The sequence below is a fragment of the Impatiens glandulifera genome, chromosome 2 (genome assembly GCF_907164915.1).
Source record: "Impatiens glandulifera chromosome 2, dImpGla2.1, whole genome shotgun sequence".
NCBI lineage: Eukaryota > Viridiplantae > Streptophyta > Magnoliopsida > Ericales > Balsaminaceae > Impatiens > Impatiens glandulifera.
In genome coordinates this window covers 56,273,136-56,279,135 of record NC_061863.1, presented here as the reverse complement: position 1 = coordinate 56,279,135, position 6,000 = coordinate 56,273,136, and positions in this window count along the sequence as shown.

The window sequence follows — 6,000 nt, the reverse complement described above, 5'->3', positions numbered from 1 at the left end:
TCTTATTTATTTGTATAAAAATAAAGTTAAGCTGTTATAAATTATTAGGAGAATTGCAAAGGTTTATTTTATTTTTTGTGACCTGAGTTCCATTGTTAACTTTATTTCCTGGAACATGAGGTTAATTTAATTGTTATTCTTAGACAAATTGTTTTTTTTATTTAATATCCCATTCTCTAACATTTTTTTATTGATAAAATAAAAGGAATAATATCCTAAAATGATGAATTTGAAATGCTGACTAAAAGGCCTTAAAATGCTTAAAAGAAGAACAAGTAATATGTAGTTGATCAATAAGGCCAAGTTGGCCAACAGCAGTCAATGAAGAAAATACATCCCTAGCTACTAAATAAGTGTTATGGGCCGAGAGACAAGTCAAATAGGAACTCTTTTCTCAAATCCCAATTACTTAAAATATCTCCTTAATAGTCTTAAATATGATTGAACCATCACAACCACCCTTCATTATTATTCATCAAAATCCTTTAATTCTAATTAATATATATATATATAATTTGAGAATTATGATTTAATTCAATAAAATAATTCTAAGCGTAAAAAATAATTTTTAAGAGATCAAATATCACGAATTTCAATTCTTATTTAAACACCCTAAATCTAAATGAATGTCATTACTAGTAATATCATGTATATCAACTTCAATTAAACGTTTTAAATAAGAATTAAATTTCTAATAAGATTTTAGTCATAAACTCTTGTGACTTTAATAATAATAAAATTATTTTCAATAACCTTCTAACAACTTGTAATGAGGTAATCTTCCTCTGTCAAATTGTCCTACCAATTGAGAATGAATTTACTCATCAATCTGTGTATGTGCACTGATCTCATCCTAAGGAATTGTTAGCTTTGATCAAATGTTTTTTCATTATATATATATATATTAAATAATATAAATATATTAATCAGTGGATGAAAGGTCAATATATATATTATTCAATTAATTACCTTGACCCTTTTGTGTGGTAACTAGGTAAGCCTACTACTAGGTGTAGGAAAAGAAAAGTGATTATTATTATTCTCACGTGGAAAAAAGAGTTTCCTATATATGATATAGCTAGATATTTTAAAATTTGGGACCACCCACCCCCAAATGAGGGTAAAAAAATCAAGCTTGGGATATATTTGTAATTACAGCATAATTAGATATGAGAAGAGAGATGGATGGGTTGTTGTCGGGTGGCGGCGGTGGGTTGTGTTGTGTGTCTTGAAATGGTTGTCGTATCTAATTAATTAAGCATGGCTGCACCTGCACATGTGAAGAAGGTCCCTCCTCCTGCTGCTGCCTGCAACCCACTTTTCACACCCAAACAACCCGAGTCCAGACACCCTTAATTCCATCGAGATCACATGTAATTAAAAGTAATACTACCAACCGATCGATCAATCATCTACTTCTCTACAGAAACCAATTAATTAATTAATTAAACAGAGTGGTTCATCTCTCTATAAAGTATAAACCAATAATATCATATCATAGATAGCTAGAGTTAAACATAAAGTGACACAAGAAAGAAGAAAGAAAATAAAGAAAAGGAAAATCCGGTGCAGCATGTTTGTTTGTTTGTTTGTTTTCTTGGATCAATCAATTCTATATTCATTCATTTCTCATCAAACTAGCTATTTTCCACCCCAAACAGATTATCTTTTCAAAAGGTGTCAAGTCATCATTAAATTTACTTTTAAGGTATCAAATGTGGGTAATCTTTTAGAAATACTTAAATGTTGCAATTCAACTACATGTATATGAACGAATGGCAAAATGTGCAAAAACAAGTTTATATAGTCCTAGCTAGAAACTAATGTTCATCTTTTCTTTTTCCAAAACAATATAAATCAATGTCTACACTTGATTATTCTTTGCAAACATAAAAACTATCAAAAGTTGTATAAAAAATTATCAAATTGATATTTTATATTCAAACTCATCTTCATTAATGGGATTGTGTTATATGGGTCAAATATATATATATATATAATGATGCTTAATTTTGAAAGTGTCCGGATTGGGGGTTGAGAACTGTGGTTAATTTGGATATATATGTGAGAGTAAATGGATACTTGGATCGGATTATGGGTTGACCCGCCCATAAACTTAAAACGGTTAAAAATAAAATAAAAAATACTATAAATATATTTCGAACTCGCAACCTAACAAAAACAAGTACAACTTTTTAACCAACTAGACTAGTAACACTTTATATTTTTAATTCAACACCAAATTTGATGAACGCGGGATGTTGTAACAATATATTTTTATCCGTGTGCATCGCGCATGGATTTTCCTAGTTATTAAAATTTTAGTTATTTTGTATTTTTTTTATAAATTGACAAAATATTTGTCATATTATTTTAATGTATAATTTTTGTTTTTCTAATTAATTTATCACGTTTTTAAATAAAATTATATTAAAATTAATTTTAGAGATTTACGTATTTTAATTTGTTAAAGTTGGTTTAAGTGATTTAAAAAATGTGTAATTTAAGTAAAAAATTGATTTTTTTTAATATGGACAAATTTTGTATTTATTTTTTAAAGGACTTTGTAACATGTATACATGTCTAGAGTTAGGTTACTTTTAGCGCCACCTACTTACTTACTGTTACAAGCGTAACTTGCTGGCCTCGGTCTTGGCCTGATTGCGGAAGGCCAGGACCGAGTGGTGCCTAAAAAGAATGTCGCGGGTGTGCGGCATGGGCACCGGAGTGGCGATATGCGAAGTGTCGAAAGATTTTGTCGGGGCGCGAGTTTTGAAAGACAAGGACCGAGAGATCGATGCAAGCATGCGGGTTTGTCTCGGCACGATGAGGAGTGCCGAGACCGGGCCGAAGGGGGTCGTGTGCGTGCGACCTAGGGCCGAAAGAGTAACAACAGCCGGCGCATTGAGTGTGCGCGCAGAAGGTGGGAAAAGTGTGGAGAAGAGAGCAGGGACCGAGGGAAGGTAGCTTGGCTGAAGCAGGGACCGAGAGAAGGTAGCCTGGCTGAAGCAGGGACCGAGAGAAGGTAGCCTGGCCGAAGCAGGGACCGAGAGAAGGTCAGCCTTGCGGAAGCATCCGACCGAGAAGGACCGATGACCGAGGACCGAAGCGTTTCAGCATGGGCCAGATCATTGTGCATGGGTCAGGCCTCGACCAGAGATTGGGCCTTGGGCCAGTTGTGGACCGATAATGTCCCGATCCTCTGGGCGACCGAAGAAAGGCGCAGCGTTAAGTCAAAGATGGAAGAAGTCTTGGCCGAGACCGAGTATTTCGGGAAGGCCCGGTCAAAGTCCTGGCCGAGACCGAGTATTTCGGGAAGGCCCGGTCAAAGTCCCTATAATTTCGGAAGGCCAAGTCTTGGATGACGTTTTCAGCCAAGACTTAGCCAAGAGCTTTCTCCGTCTCCAAGTTTCTTACTGTTATTCTTAAGGGCTATAAATATATCATGAGCTGCACAAGACGAAATAGTCAAGTTTTGGTAGAGAGAAATACCCACAACTAGTGAGCGTCTTTTTGTGTGCAGCCTTGAGATTTATAGCCTTCTTTGTAATCATATTTGTGAGTGAATATATTTCAAAGTTGGGCATTCGCCCGTAATTCTGTGTCTTTCATATTCTGCATACTTCTTGATTGTGTTGTGAACTTGCTGGTTAGTTTCTGTGCGAAAAACTAACCTCGGTGTTGGAGTTGGGCTGACTGTTTTGGTGCGCAAAACAGGCCGCACAAGGGCAGAAAGTTAGAAAAATTCCGCTGCATAATTGCCTTTGTGACAGGTGGTATCAGAGCCCTGTTTCCGAGTTCTATCAAGCATGACAGAGAGAAGGGAAACCCGAAGCCTGACCTTAGAGTTGGAGCCAAGGCTAAAGCGCTTGGAAGCGCTGGTCGGAGTCCCTACTAATGGAGAGGAGGCCTCCATATTTGCGCAGATCAGCGACCTGAATACAGAATGGGTCTCCACGCGAAATTCCATTGCTGCTGTTTCAGAGTTTGTTGGTCAGAAGGCTCTAGTGACTGAAGAGGATCTAGAGGCCCGACTAGAAGAATTGGTGACGGATGAGGAACTAGATTCCAGAGTGGAGCAACTAGTAACTCAAGAAAACCTAGATTCGAGATTGAAACACTTCGAGAATGAGATAAAACTCTTGAAGAGAGTGGTTGATACTTCAAAATCGGCTGGCCAGGGAGCGATGGTAACCGAAGCTGACTTTGTGTCCAGATTGGAGTACTTCGACATAGAGATCAGGCTCTTGAAGAAAGCTGTTGGCAGCAGCCATGCCACAGCCCCTGTTTCTGCATCTAGATTTAAAGTGCCGGAGCCAAAGCCTTTTGGTGGTGTGAGAAGCGCCAAAGAGCTGGAGAACTTTCTATGGGACATGGAAACTTACTTTGCAGCGGCGAAGATCCCGGAAGAGGAGAAAGTTTCCATCACAAGCATGTACCTTGCGGGGGATGCAAAGTTGTGGTGGAGAGCTCGCGTAGCAGATGATACGAGTGCAAATCGTGCTAGGATTGACTCGTGGGAAAGCATAAAGGGTGAGCTGAAAGAACAATTTCTGCCTCGAAACTCATCTTGGAGGGCGAGAGAGGCACTTCGAAACTTGAAACATGGTGCCTCGACCAGGGAGTATGTTAGGGATTTTACTTCTTTAATGCTGGATGTAAAAGACATGTCTGAAGAGGATAAGTTGTTTAATTTCGTATCGGGTTTGCAACCGTGGGCGCAAACCGAGCTAAGAAGGCAGGATGTGAAGAACTTGCCTTCGGCTGTTGCTGCAGCGGATCGCCTAGTGGACTTTAAAGCAATCGGGGGTGCGAACCCTGATGCCAAGAAGCACACGCAAAGAGACAAGGGAAAGGCCAAATCTTTTGGAAAAGAGGCAGCCAAGTCTGAGGGATCCTACAGCAAGAAAGAGACAAAAGGAAGTTTTGTTTTCAAGGACAGGGCCAACCAGGGGTGCTTCCTTTGTGATGGCGACCACCGTATGAAGGACTGTCCAAAGCGTGCAAGAGTAGCAGCACTCTTGGCCGAGGAAGATGAGGAACCTAGTGAAGAATTTCAAGCCAGGGTTAATCCGATTCAACTATTGAGTGCCTTGCATGCGGAGAAATCGGTTCCAGGGTTGGGATTGATGTTTGTGAATGTCTGTATCAATGGAAGAGAGGTGATGGCGCTGGTGGATTCAGGGGCCACTCATAACTTTGTTGCAGACCGAGAAATTCAGAAGCTGGGATTGGTGATGTCCCCACACAAGGGCCGACTGAAGGCCGTGAATTCTGAAGCCACGCCAAATAAAGGCATGGCCAAGGCCGATCTCCAGGTGGGAAGTTGGCAGGGGCAGGTCGAGTTTATGGCTGTCCCTTTAGATGATTATGAAGTCATTTTAGGACTTGAGTTTTTGATCCAAGCGATGGTGGTGGTGATGCCTCATTTGGGAGGGATTTTCGTTGGTGATCCCAAGAATCCCTCATTTATAAAAGAAACTTATGAATCTCTAAAAAAAAGTAAGTCGGGATGCCTTGCAGCCATGCAGCTAGTTGAAAGTTGTGTTGGAGAGAAGGAGGCAGAAGCGTCGACTGGGTTGGAGAAGAAAGCCAGAAAGGGTCAAGGGTCGGCCTGTTCTAAGGTCCCGACGCTTGTGGGGTCTAGATTTTCGAAAGTTGCTAAAAAGGTAACCAAGAAGGGCCCTAAACATCAGCCGCGGGGAAAGTTGATGGCTTGTTCGGTATGTAAACTGGGCAAGACCGAGAAGAAGATGGAAGTGGGTCTGCTGCAGCGACCATCACATATTCCGGGGAGAATGGGCAGGTATCTCTCAAAGGGCTTCGTTCTCGAATTCCCAAGTGCAAGTGGGAAGATCTCTACTCCGTGTGTGGGTAGAGCAGCCAAGTATACGGTCTCAATGGGGGTGCTAAAGGTATTTCCAGCAGAGGGGACCGATGAATGTTTTTCTAGATACTTGGGTGCGGCGAAATTCCTGAAGGCGAGCAGGAAGACCTCGG